At 44.1% G+C, this 14,743-nt stretch overlaps 1 protein-coding gene across 2 annotated transcripts in view; it reads left to right on the forward strand.

Moving 5' to 3' along the window:
• HEMK1 (HemK methyltransferase family member 1) overlaps positions 1-14,743 on the forward strand; it is a 108,000-nt gene that overhangs the window by 81,340 nt on the left and 11,917 nt on the right. The window contains exon 11 of one of the 2 annotated variants that reach the window (XR_006291993.1): positions 6,271-7,360. The exons of the other annotated variant lie outside the window; for it this stretch is intronic. The gene's annotated coding sequence lies outside the window, so the exon portion shown is untranslated. Of the gene's footprint in view, positions 1-6,270; positions 7,361-14,743 lie in introns of those variants that run through there. 2 annotated transcript variants of the gene reach the window in all.

Below are 14,743 nucleotides of genomic sequence, written 5' to 3' on the forward strand. Positions count from 1 at the left end.
TTTTAATGATGGAAACATGGTCTGCCAGTTTTGAGCTTGTGAAGATGTCTGAAAGCTTCCTGCACCAGTTAGTAGTAGTAAGATTAGTAATACTGTAGCACCCAGGAGCCCCAATCATGGGCCAGGACCCTGCTGTGGTAGGTGCTGCACAAATGCAGCACAAGCCCAGAGAACTGGCTCTGTCACCAGGTGGGGAATCTTCCTCGTGCTAATAATACCACGTGAGATTCCTCCAGTGCCCAACTTTGTGGTGAACAGGCATGAAATAGTAAATACCTAGAAACCCAATACCTAGAAATCCCTGGCTTTAGGGCTGTGCTGAGAATGAAGAGGGGTCGTCCCTCAGGCAGCTGCCTGCTCCCTTCCTGCTCTTTCTCTGCCTGTCCTCAGCAGACAATTTCTTCTTCTATTTTCCCTCCACCCTCCAAAACCCTCAGTTTCGCTCATTCCCCTCCTCCTCTTTCGGGCTCTCCTCATCCCCTCCCTGCTTCCCTCCAAAGTTTCTCTTGCTCCCTCTAATGTTTTCTTCTTCCACCAACCCCTTCAGTGCTTCCCATCTCTCTCCCCCCGACCCAGTTCCCCTCTTCTCCCTGCTCTCCCATCTCTCCCAACCACTCTGGATGTCCCTTACTCCCTGTCTTTCCTTCTCATCCCTTTCATGCCTCACCCCCTTGAATAGTCTCTTGTTCCCTCTCTTTTCCCTTTCTCTCCCACCCTTCAGCAGTCTCTCTGCTCTCTCCCCTTAACCCCCCTTCTGACTGCTTTGCACTATGGCCTTTGCACTTGTGTCCCCTGTGCAACCGAGAAGGAGCAAGTAGACTAAACAAGAGGCTTCTGCCAAATCCTTGCAGAGCTCTTGATAAATTCAGTGCTTCTGCTGCTCCTTGTTCGTCTGGCAGCATGGCAGGCAGCCCAGCATCCTGACTCCCACTTGATGAGCTCACCAGGAGCTGTGGTCGTTTATTCTAAGAAATCAGCTAACATACAGTACTGAGTAGAGGCACCCCTCCCCTGGGAGAATCAGCAGAATTAAGATGTTCAGTGAGCTGTCTTGGGGATTACACAATCTTATCACCTCCCGCAAGGCCTTGGAGAACAAGACTAGCACTACACGCACTGAGTCACACTTCCCCCTGAAACAGTGCAGGTTCCTTGACTCACATCCTCTCACAGGAGCGCTGCTTTCTTACATCTCTGAAGCCAGATACCCCAGTGCAAGCACAACAGAGACAGAGATATAAAGGCAGCTGGGGCTTTAAACCAGAATGGAAATTCCAACAGGCTCCACTAAAATCCTCCTATTTGTCCCCATTGATTTTAAGTGGAGAGCCAGTCCCCCGGGAGCCAGTACACAACAGACCTGTTCATTGATCGCACGTTGTGGAAGGCAATAAAGATTGTTGGTCGGCCTATGGGAACTAACAGGAGCTAGCTGAAAATTTTCTCCTATTCTTTTTACTAGGAAATAGCCCTGTACACACCCCAAAATGATAATGCACACAAAGGCACACACTTTAGGACAGGAAGTTTATTAACAGAGTCATCATCCTGCATAATCTGGATATAGCATGATGAGTGGAACTGGAGAAAGAAGGTCAGGTTCCACGAGGGACTGCATTTGGTGTGATATCAGGGGCTCAGGCAAGCAAACTGAGCCAGGCTCTTGCCAGACACACACACATCTCTCAGCAGGTAATAATGGCTTCTATGGATGGTCAATAGAGTGCCCTCCTACACTGCTACCTCTGCTGACACAGCATCTGCAAGTACCTAGCATTGACACAGAGCATCACTCTGTAGCAGTGAGTGGTGCAGTGTCTGTTGGAGTTGCTGTCGCTCTTTGGTATTTTTCTTAAAGCCGCAGCTCCTGGACTCATGTGATTAGGTGAGAATCTCAGCTTTCATTTTTATTATATATATATATATATAAAGATATTTCAAGCCCTTATGATTGCAGAGAAAAGCATGTAGGCATGGCTGTGTGATGGCTTTGTATTGCAGGAAGAACCTGGGTGGGGCCTACACACATTGTTTACACTGGCAGTTTTATGGAATCTCCCACCAGTGGGAACACTAGTACAGGCAGGCCCCTGGTGTTTTTGCCATCATGTTATCCGGACCCGCTTTGAGAAGCCTGGCAAATTCAGGCTGGAAATAAGGCACATGTTTTTAGCAATTAGAGCAATTAACCATTGGAATAATTTACCAAGGTTTGTGGTGGATTCTTCATCACTGTCAATTTTTAAAACAAGACTGGATAGTTTTCTAAAAGGTCTGCTCTAGGAGTTATTGTGGGGAAGTTCTACGGCCTGTGCGATACAGAACATCAGACTAGATGAGCACAATCATCCCTCCTTGCCTTGGAATATATGAAACATGATAAAATCTCCTAAGCCCCGTCTGCATAGCACTCCCATTATTGCTATCATAGCATAGGCTGTAGCGGGAGATTTCCCAACCATTGTCACTATAGACACAGCCCAGGTGTTCTTGTAAATTTTGCATCATGAAGCCAGGGCTCAGGGTAGTTCAGTTCTTCCTGTCTCAGAATTCATTATAAGAGAGTTGGCAAAATGGAACATCCTTTCTGATGTGTTAAAGTCTAACTTAACAGAGCAGGAGGGAGTACATTCAGTACTTATCTGAGAACACTGGAAGGATCTTAAGGAAAGAGCTGGAGAATGAACAACATGCCCTGCTGCTTCTTTTGTGAGTTTGCTTGTATTTTGGCTGAAGAACATGAGCAGGCAGTAGCATTATATTCAGAGTCTTCATTGAGTACTTTTTTTTCCCCAGCCTCAGAAGAGTATGTTCTTGAGTAAAGATTTCCTCACACTACCCAGGTAATAAGTAGTGACCTGGTTTAGTTTTCCAGGAAGTTCAGCTTTCTCTATTTAAGTGTGGTGACCAAGCTGTGAGTTTAAGTACTGGCAGTCCTATTCTAACTTTCAGATTACATGTTACTGGGAATCGGATAGACTTTGGCCTAGGGTGAGGTTATAGTGTTCTGCCACTCTGGCAGCAGAGATGATAGAGGAAAGGGCTATTTGCCGTCCAGCAGGAGTGTGTTCTCCTCTGACTTGGTAGCTGCTAATAGCTCAAAAACTCCACTAGCCAGCGGTGATGACCCCATGTCTCAGTATGGAGATAATTGTCCTGCATTCCATCCAGTTATGGTTTTACAAAGTAAGCAGGGCTGTCACAGAAGTGTTCAAACAAAAGTAGCCCTGCCCTTGGGAGTCATTCTCTATGAAGCCATATATTAATTTCAGATTCCTAAGAAGGGTAAAGACACCCCCAACTTCTGTCTTATATACTCCTATATTTGGAGAATGGAACCCAGAGCCTTGTATCCCACTTCAAGAGTAGAAGAATCATTGTGGTACACCTGAGAGTGGAGCATCAGCAAGGGAGGGAATTCCCTATAGCAAGTGCCCAGGGCATTGCTGTAAAAGCCAGGAATTCAAAATGTAGGCAGATTCTAATTCCAACAGCCAGCGACTGTAGGCGTCTCAAACTGGGAGAGCTCTCAACAGCTAGTTATCCTGTCAATCCCTACATGCATATGTGACTCTGTCATTGCACTTTATTCTGATTCCTTTTTGAGCCTTGGGCATTTAAAGGCAAAAGTTAGAAGTTGCAATGGATGGTTTGATTCCAGCTTGTAATGTCTGTCTACAGCAAAGGTCAGCAACCTTTCAGAAGAGGTGTGCCGAGTCTTGATTTATTCACTCTAATTTAAGGTTTCGCATGCCAGTAATACATTTTAACGTTTTTAGAAGTCTCTTTCTATAAGTCTATAATATATAACTAAACTATTGTTGTATATAAAGTAAATAAGGCTTTAAAAATGTTTAAGAAGCTTCCTTTAAAATTAAATTAAAATGCAGAGCCCCCCCGGACCAGTGGCCAGGACCCAGGCAGTGTGAGTGCCACTGGACATCAGCTCACGTGCCGCCTTTGGCACACGTGCCATAGCTTGCCTACCCCTGGTCTACAGCCTTATTCTGCCTGCACTAACCTAAACGTAAAGGGCCAGATACTGGGCCCCCTCCCAAGTGCCCTAGTTAAAGCAGAAACTGAGGCTATTCCGAGTTGACATAGCCAGCCCAGCCCATACCCCTGTTTCCCCTAACATAAGAAACATTCCAGGGGTGGTGAGTATGGGAACAGCAAAAGGGGAAAGAGTGAAGCACAATGTGCCCAGTTGTGATCCTGTGTGGCACAGCAGTCCTGCTGAGTTTAGTCTCTTAAACCAGTTTGGCCCCTGGCTGCACCAGGTTGAAGGAGTTGGAAAGGTGTCATAGTACCACCTAATCTCCTCCCTCCCCCACTTCTCCAGCATCACTGAGAGTTACACTGGTACATGTGGAGATCCATCCCCAAATGCAACATTGTCTCTGCAGGCAGGCAGGCAGGGTTTTTTCTCTCCTAGTATCCCTGACATAGCAATAGGTTTATGCTGTATGTCACACGCCAGGAAAGAGAGGCCGTTCCTGCCCTTGATCTTGCCATCTAAATAATTCAAGACAAATGAACACTAGATAAGATACCGGGCAAGAATTCAGGAAGGGGTCATAAGGAGATGATTAATGATGCAAGGAGCGGTGGAAGATCATTTATTCAGGTGGAGAGACACTTCGAATTTTCATTTGGAAATCTTGAAATTCTTGGGATGGGAAGGAGACTTTTCTCCCAAGCACTGGGGTGTGTTTGGAAATACAATCCAAATTAGAGTTTGCTACACAGCTGTCTCTGTGCCTCAGCCCGACAAGCCAGCAGAAGGGAAAGACTGTTCAAGCGAACAAAAGGCAGTTTTGACGTCAACACCGGGGAGTGTTGCCCTGACAATGGAAGGTGGAGCAGGGGAAGGAATCTGCAGTTAATAGGCTCTGGACTGGAGTGTACCTTGGCAGAAGGATGGCGGCTGCCCCTAGTTTCTAGGAATAATAGATCATTTCTGTGTTACTCTCCCTGGCTCAAGTTATGTGAGTCAGTTTTCAATTCACCTTCCCCCACAATAAAGTCAGTAGTCCTGGCAATCTCTAATGTCGGGTTTCTCAACCTGTAGGTCGGGACCCAAAATTGTTTGGGTTTCAAATGTTTCAAAGGGTGGCGTGGCAGCTCCTGTGACTCCTGTCCCACAGGGCTGGCTGGGCTTGCCTCCCAACTCCAGGCACTGCAACCTATGGGGTCCCAGCGCCACTGAGGTTTAGCCCAGCTGTCATGATGACAGGAGTCCGTGTAGGCCAAATTTGAGTGAATCGCACTGCAACCCCGTGAGCCAGGTCAAAACTCCACTCAGACAAATCTGATCCAGTCTGAGAGTGGGGCCAATCCTAAGCAGTGCTGCAACCCTGGAGGTTGCAATGCTTGGAGTGGAGAGCCAAGCCCAGCCGGCCCCATGGCACAAGAGCTGCCACTGTGGGGTGAGTGCCGGGCAGGGCCCAACCCACTCGGGCGACAGGACCTGACTGAAACCACCCCAGGGCCTCCACCCCCAGACTATTTACTGAGTCGTGACAGGCCATAAACATTGACAAATGGGTTCTAAGCCAAAAAGGTTGAGAACCACTGCTTTGTATTTCCAAACATCCAGTGGTTCTCAAACAGGGGTACGCATACCTCTGGGGTATGCAGAGGTCTTCCAGCGGGTACATCAACTCATCTATATATTTGTCTAGTTTTACAACAGACTACATAAAAAGCACTAGTGAAGTCAATACAAACTAAAATTTCATACAGACAATGACTTGTTTATACTGCTCTATATACTGTACACTGAAATGTAAGTACAATATTTATATTCCAATTGATTTATTTTATAATTATATGGTAAAAATGGAAAGTCAGCAATTTTTCAGTAATAGCTTGCTGTGACACTTGTATTTTTATGCCTGATTATGTAAGCAAGTAGTTTTTAAGGGAGATGAAACTTGGGGAATACACCAGATAAATCAGACTCCTGAAAGGGATACAGTAATTTGGAAAGATTGAGAACCACTGCTCTAACCCACACCACCCATCCCGCACACTCCTTTCCACTAAGCAACTGTGCATGTCATTGTTCCTTTCCTTGCTTTGATCAGTTTGTTTCACGTAGCATTCTTTCAATAGAGCTTTTGTTAGAAGAATGTGTTGTAATGTACTGCAGTGCACGTGTGTGTACCACAGCTCTCTGCTGCATAGAATCAGAATTGTTCAGTTGCTTGTATGTAGTCCCTGTACTGCTAACAGCTAAAGGAGATTCTCTCTTAACTCAAATGACAGGGCCCTGTGGACAAGAGTTCTGTCCTTCCGAAGTTCCGAATGGTCACAGTGTAACAGTGACGACCCTGAAGTTCTGGGAAGCTGGAATTTGTTACAGTACATGTACTGCTTTACATTAAAATGCAGTTGAAGAGTCCAGGCCACTCTCAGGCAAACTTTAAAATTACTAAGGCTGGACCAAACCCCCATGAAGCTGGAGTGTAGTTTGTTTCGTACTTTCCTTTCCCATCTCTGCATAGATTCCTGTGTATCAGTGAATACTGGTTCCCTGTCCAGTCCCCCTGGACGAGGAGCCCTGAATCCGAACACTTTGGAAAATCTGAATCTGAACTCCATGGTTCAGGCCCACTGCACTTTGAAATCTGCCACCATTTGGCAAAGGCCCCTTAAGATGCAATTCTGCATGGCTGCATTCAAGCCAGGATATTTAAGGTTAAAGCTCAGAGTCTGTTGTTCACTCACTGCTACCCTGTCCTCAATTCACTTTGTTGAGTCTAAGTACAGAATAAAGATAGTATGCAGACCCTCCTCACATGTTTACCCAGTCTAGTGCTGTATATAGGTAAAGGGGAGCAAGCTAAGGTTGTTCTTCCCTGGGAATTTCCTGCCTTTTGATTTTGGGCCAGGAGGAAAAACAAGTGCATTTTTCATTTACTTACTTAACGTTTGCCCTTAATTAAAGAGCTGATATGACATGGACAAAAACATCCATAAGATTGCCGTTGGCTTTATTGAAAGGAAGTGTCCCCTAACCATAGGTGAGCTTGCCTGTCTATTTGAATAGTTAGAAAACTCCTAGTGGTAGCTCTGATTGGCCAATGTCATGGACTCAGCAATATTTGTTGGGGTAAAAAAAAAATTATTTTTTTTTTTTGCATTCTAAGGATAGATTTTCAAAGTACTGAGTGGGGATGCACTGCTAGCTGTACTGTGAGGATGTAAAATGTTCTTAACCTTATAACCCTATGTTCTAGCTCAGAGCAAAACCAAGCAGTTACATTGGACAAATGGCTGCATCATTTTTAATGAAACATACATACTGGATTGATGCTGGTGATATATAAGAGTAACAGGAAGGGTTTCTTCAGGTATGTTGGCAACAAGAAGAAAGCCAAGGAAAGTGTGGGCCCCTTACTGAATGAGGGAGGCAACCTCGTGACAGAGGATGTGGAAAAAGCTAATGTACTCAATGCTTTTTTTGCCTCTATCTTCATGAACAAGGTCAGCTCCCAGACTGCTGCGCTGGCCAACACAGCATGGGGAGTAGGTGGCCAGCCCTCTGTGGAGAAAGAAGTGGTTAGGGAATATTTAGAAAAGCTGGACGTGCACAAGTCCATGGGGCCGGATGCTTTGCATCCGAGAGTGCTAAAGGAGTTGGCGGCTGTGATTGCAGAGCCATTGGCCATTATCTTTGAAAACTCGTGGCGATCGGGGGAAGTCCCGGATGACTGGAAAAAGGCTAATGTAGTGCCAATCTTTAAAAAAGGGAAGAAGGAGGATCCTGGGAACTACAGGCCAGTCAGCCTCACCTCAGTCCCCGGAAAAATCGTGGAGCAGGTCCTCAAGGAATCAATCCTGAAGCACTTACATGAGAGGAAAGTGATCAGGAACAGTCAGCATGGATTCACCAAGGGAAGGTCATGCCTGACTAATCTAATTGCCTTCTATGATGAGATTACTGGTTCTGTGGATGAAGGGAAAGCAATGGATGTATTGGTTCTTGACTTTAGCAAAGCTTTTGACACGGTCTCCCACAGTATTCTTGTCAGCAAGTTAAAGAAGTATGGGCTGGATGAATGCACTATAAGGTGGGTAGAAAGTTGGCTAGATTGTCGGGCTCAACGGGTAGTAATCAATGGCTCCATGACTAGTTGGCAGCCGGTATCAGGTGGAGTGCCCCAAGGGTCGGTCCTGGGGCCGGTTTTGTTCAATATCTTCATAAATGATCTGGAGGATGGTGTGGATTGCACTCTCAGCAAATTTGCGGATGATACTAAACTACTAGGATGATACTAGGAGGAGTGGTAGATACGGTGGCAGGTAGGGATAGGATACAGAGGGACCTAGACAAATTGGAGGATTGGGCCAAAAGAAATCTGATGAGGTTCAACAAGGATAAGTGCAGAGTCCTGCACTTAGGACGGAAGAATCCAATGCACCGCTACAGACTAGGGACCGAAAGGCTAGGCAGCAGTTCTGCGGAAAAGGACGTAGGGGTGACAGTGGACGAGAAGCTGGATATGAGTCGACAGTGTGCCCTTGTTGCCAAGAAGGCCAATGGCATTTTGGGATGTATAAGTAGGGGCATAGCCAGCAGATCGAGGGAAGTGATCGTTCCCCTCTATTGGACATTGGTGAGGCCTCATCTGGAGTACTGTGTCCAGTTTTGGGCCCCACACTACAAGAAGGATGTGAAAAAATTGGAGAGAGTCCAGCGAAGGGCAACAAAAATGATTAGGGGTCTGGAACACATGACTTATGAGGAGAGGCTGAGGGAACTGGGATTGTTTAGTCTGCAGAAGAGAAGAATGAGGGGGGATTTGATAGCTGCTTTCAACTACCTGAGAGGTGGTTCCAAAGAGGATGGTTCTAGACTATTCTCAGTGGTAGAAGATGACAGGACAAGGAGTAATGGTCTCAAGTTGCAGTGGGGGAGGTTTAGGTTGGATATTAGGAAAAACTTTTTCACTAGGAGGGTGGTGAAACACTGGAATGCGTTACCTAGGGAGGTGGTAGAATCTCCTTCCTTAGAAGTTTTTAAGGTCAGGCTTGACAAAGCCCTGGCTGGGATGATTTAATTGTGGATTGGTCCTGCTTTGAGCAGGGTGTTGTACTAGATGACTTCCTGAGGTCCCTTCCAACCCTGATATTCTATGATTCTATGATTCTATTTGACAATGTAAATGTTCTGGGCCGAGCATTGCCATTGGCTGAATTTATGTATTGAAATTAGTAGAAGTAGGTATTAGTTTTGCCCACTCTCCATAGTGTTCTTGGAATGGTGATGAATATACTGTCCTGTCGTGTATTCTATTTTGTAGTCTGAGCTTGAGTTTCCCTTGCCATGAGGACTCACCAGTTCCATCCTGTTTGACTGTTACTGTTCTATAGATTAGTAATGTGAGATTACTATTTTAGTCCATATAGGACCAAAGAGGCGGGGGATCCCCCATCTGTGAGAACATTGCGACTGACTCTGGAAAGGTTTATTCTGTGAATTAAGGGTAGGTCTCCCAGCCATTCTTAACTGCTATAATACAAAAACTGGGGGACTGGTAAATAAGAAAGAGGACAGGTCACCTGATGCAGAGCGATCTGGATCACGTGATTAACTGGGTGCAAACAAACAATATGCAGTTTAATACAGGTAAATGTGAAGTCATACATCTAGGAACAAAGAATGCAGGCCACAGGATGGGATGCGAGGGTGGGGGGAATTATTCTGGGAAGTGGTGACTCTGAAAAAGATTTGGGAATCATGGGGGATAATCAGTTAAACATGAGCTCCCAGTGCAATGCTGGGGTCAAAAGGGCTAATACAATCCTAGATGTGTAAATGGGAGAATCTTGAGTAGGAGTAGTAGAGAGGTTCTTTTACCTCTGTTTTTGGCACTGGTTGGAATGCTGTTGGAATACTGTGTCCAGTATTGGTGTCCACAATTCAAAAAAGACGTTGACAAATTGGAGAGGGTTCAGAGAAGAGCCATGGGAAATGATTAAAGGATTGGAAAAGATGTCTTAAAACTAGTGATAGACTCAAGGAGCGCAATCTGTTTAGTTTAACAAACAGAAGCATATAAGCAAAAAGAACAGGAGTACTTGTGGCACCTTAGAGACTAACAAATTTATTACAGCATAAGCTTTCGTGGGCTACAGCCCAAGGGGTGACTGGATCACAATCTACAAGTGCCTACTTGGGGAACAAATATTTGCTATTGGGCTCTTTAATTTAGTAGACAAAGATATAACGAGATCCAATGACTGGAAGTTGAAGCTAGATAAATTTGGACCAGAAATAAAGTGCACATTTTTACAGATTACCATTTACCAAGGGTTGTGATGGATTCTCTGTCACTGGCAATTTTTAAATCAGAAATGGACAGTCTTCTAAAAGATCTGCTCTAGTTCAAACAGGAGATCGTTCAGGGAATTTTTATGGCCCATCTTATGCAGGGGGGCAGACTAGAATAGATGATCACACTGGTTACTTCTGGCCTTAAAATCTATAAATACATTCCAAGAGTCATAATCCCCAAGCCCTTGCTCTCAGCAGCAGACAACACCATCTCTAGATAGAGATCTACACACACAGCACTGTGCATTGTAGCAGCACTGCTCATGCTGCTATAATTAAGCATTTCCTCACTAGCTTTTATCTAACTTCCCTGACCTTAAAGGATCATAGTAGTTCTTTATTGCTGCCTTCACACGCACATGTATACCACCAGTGAGAAATGCTGAAAATAGGTTCTGTCTTGTAATAATTTTAGTGGAGCATGAGCCACAGTGCTGCCTAAACCCATACGGACCATAAGGAACAGGTGGCATATTTGGGGACCTATAGCCCCTTTAGAGTCAAATGCTTCCCTTAAAAACATTGGGCCTGTTTCTGCTCTCACTTGCATTGGATTTACACCATTGTCCTCAGGCCTTCTTTGTTTAGTGGCACCTTCTCCTCTTGCCCGAAAGAAAAGTGTTCTGATGCCGGTGTCAGGGCTGAATTTAAGGTAAGTTCATGAAGTGTATGTATTTTAAAAGCATGGGCCAATCAGGCTTATGACTGGGAGTTCTACAACTCTTCAAGTAGACAAGTCTAGGAGTTTAATGGAATGCTAAACTGTATAGTACTGTTCGGCCACTGGATGGTGCTGTGTGTAAAATACCTTATTTAAACTAACCTCAGCCACACCTAGCAGAGCACTAAAGAATCTTATGATGAACACATCTGATGCATATCTCCCTCAGAAGTAAGCTCTGTAGTCAGTCTGTATCTGATACAAGAGCATGGCATGGTGTCAAAAGTAAACTAAGAAGAGAAAGAGAAGGAAAACAGCAACAAAGGTTGCAAACAGGAGGAACAAAGCAACAAAGGTTGCAGGATCTCATCAGCATGCCATTCTTCAGTGACCCAGAGAATTTCAGCTTTGACAAACCTTCTCAACGGACATACTGGAAGCAATATTTTGCAAGGTTTCACATTGCAAATAAGCTCCACAAAGAAACTGGAAATATATGGCTGTATTCTTCAATTTATGCTATGCAGAAGCAGGCAGTGCATATCTTTGAATTCTTTGACTTTACTGAAGATAGTCACAGAGATGACTGTGAAAGGGTTCTGGTTGTGTTTGATGCATGCTTTATACCTCAGAGAAATTTGGTTTGTGAAAAAGCATGTTTTCACCAGAAAATTCAAGAACCAGGGGGAAATATTGAATGTTTACAAGAGCTCTGCATCCATTGGCTGAAAACCGATTTTTTTGGGAATGCAAATTATGAAAAGATAAGAGACAGGCTAGTTATTGGGTTAACATAAAAATCTTTCACAGCAGTTAAAACTGAAGTCAGACCTAATCCTAGCCACAGATGTACAGAAAGCAAAGCAGTCTGAATTAGTCAAACAACAGAACAAAAGGCAGGAGCAACTTGAAAAACCTGAAACTAGCTTCGACGCTATAAACCGATACTTGAGTGTTAAAAGACATTATCATAAAACCCCTGAGGCAAGAAGAGAGAATGCCCAGACTAAGAGGGACAAACTTCAGCCTACGTGCACAGGTATGGAAGAAGTCATGTCCCCAGAGATGATGCATGTTCATCCAGAGACACGGTGTAATAAATGAATGAAATATGGACATTTTCCAGCTGTTTGCTGCACCAAAGCAGTCAGGAAGTTGACTCATATTACAGACAATCAGGAGCCATTCTTTCTGGAATCTGTCACTTGCAGTGACACAGAGCCTGCTGGAGAGTGAAACTGAATATTCATGGCAAGATTATTGACTTTAAAATTGGCTCAGGAGCAAATTTCACAGCCATCTCAGACGGGATTTACAATAATCATCAACCCCTCCTAGAGCTGAAGTCACCTAACACAGCTCTGACTAGCCCTGGAGGTATTCTGAACTGTGTGGGCCAGTTCATCATAGGAACAACTTGCAAAAGCTATGCATTCAGAGTGTACATGATCAAAGGATCACACACCAACAGCCTTCTCAGCCACAGTGTGGTATCCATGATGGGCTTAATGAGAAAGGTGGAAGAACTTAATGAAATATTCAGTGATATTGAACTTTTGAAAGGAGATCCGGTACAAATAACCTAAAGAGGCAATGCTGAACCATATAGTGTACATACACCTCACAGGATTTCAATCCCAGTACTTCATAAAGCAGAAACTGAGTTAAAGAGAATGGAATGGATTGGCATAATCGAGAAAATCTCTGCCAACAGCATGGAGTGCCACAATGGTACCAGTTATAAAGACAAATGGGAAAATACAAATCTATGGGGATCTTAAAAGACTTAATGAAGCAGTTGTGAGAGAAAGCTATATCCTCCCAAGACTGGACGACTTCCTCCCCAAAGTGAAAGGGTAAATTGGAATGATCTACTGAAGTCAGAATAGTGACACCAAGTTTTGACCAGTTCTAGCTACAAATGAGTTAACTTCCCAATTAATTACAATCCAGTTCTAATTTGGAGTGTGTATGGGACAGTAACTGTGTGCCCAGTTCATATTAACATTTTGCATAAGTCCAAGGCTGGAGCACAGACAGAAGATCCTGTTAAATCCAGGTTAGTTCCCATTTTCTCCTCAAAATAGAATGCTGTTTTAACCAGTCTTGTAAATGGGCCTCCCTACATCGTTGTTTTTGTAATGTAGTCAGGCACATGACCCGCATGCTACAGTATTCTCCAAGCTGGATGCCTCGAGCAGATTCTGAGAAATTCCTTTAGCCAAAGAAAGCACTAAACTGACTGCATTTATCACATCCTTTGGGGGAGTTTGCTTTCAAAGATCACCATTTGGGATTACCAGTGCACCTGACATTTTCCAAAGAATGTCAAAGAATATCGGACACATATGGAGTTGCAGTTTTCATGGATGATATTTTGATATATGGATCTTCGATGGAAAAACATAACAAAACCCTCAACAAAGTCCTAAGTCTAATCAGTCATTGTGGACTGAAGCTAAACAAGGAAAAATGCATTTTTCGCCTACCCCAAAGCGAGTTTTGGGGACAGACAATAAACAAAGATGAAATCAGTCCTAGCCCTGAAAAAGTAAATGCAATTTGAGAATTGAATGCACCAACTAATGTTCCAGAACTGAGACACATCCTGGGGATGGTAAATTACCTTCGTCAATGCCCACAAGACCTTTCTACAGTGACAAAACCATTGAATGAATGGTTAAAGTCTAACACATCTTGGGTGTGGAGGCCAAATCAAGACATTGCCTTCAAAAAGGTAAACAAAATTATCTCAGTAACTCCAGTTCTCAAGTACTATGTTGTGAACAAACCCACCATGGTCAGTGTGAGTGCAAGCAGCTATGGCCTAGGGCAGTGGTTCTCAAACTTTTGTACTGGTGACCCCTTTCACATAGCAAGCCCATGAGTGCGACCCCCCCTTATAAATTAAAAACACTTTTTTATATATTTAACACCATTATAAATGCTGGAGGCAAAGCAGGGACTGGGGTGAAGGCTGACCGCTCGCATCCCCCCTGGTAATAACCTTGTGACCCCCTGAGGGATCCCAACCCCCAGTTTGAGAACCCCTGGCCTAGAGGGTGTATTGTTTCAACAACGTGGGTATGAGTGGAAGCCAATTGCATTTTGCTCTCGCATACTCACAGAAGCAGAAAAACGATATGCACAGACTGAAAAGGAGTGCCTGGCAAGCGTATGGGCATTCATTACAGATATCTGTGTGGATTGGATTCATTTATACTGATGATAGACAACTAACCGCTTGTAACCCTCAACAATGGAAAAGACTTGAATCAAGCACTACTGAGATGATAACATCTATTTTTCGGGTTAATGTGATTTAACCCTGTTTCTAAATATGATCCGGGGAAAAATCTGGTAGTAGCAGATACTGTCATGGAGCCCTGTGTCAGAAAAGAGACTACACCAGTTATAGAAAGCAACCTTGAAAGACACACTACTTCAGGAAGTTCTAAGTTACATTAGAGCCAGCTGGTCCAAATAGCTAAAGGACAACAAGGAAGTGACAAGAGCCTGCTTTGCAATGCATGGACAATTAAGTGAATCAAAATGGACTTACAATTAAAGACAATTGCATCTTAATTCCAAACAAAATGAGAGGAGAAATCCTAAACCTTATCCATGAAGGACATCAAGGATTATCAGAGAGTATCTGGCACTGGTGCAACCACTACTGGAATAGTGTATCCACAATTGGGGGGCGGGGTAGCTCAGTGGTTTGAGCATTGGCCTAC

The sequence above is a fragment of the Chelonia mydas genome, chromosome 7, assembly GCF_015237465.2.
Source record: "Chelonia mydas isolate rCheMyd1 chromosome 7, rCheMyd1.pri.v2, whole genome shotgun sequence".
Taxonomy (NCBI): domain Eukaryota; kingdom Metazoa; phylum Chordata; order Testudines; family Cheloniidae; genus Chelonia; species Chelonia mydas.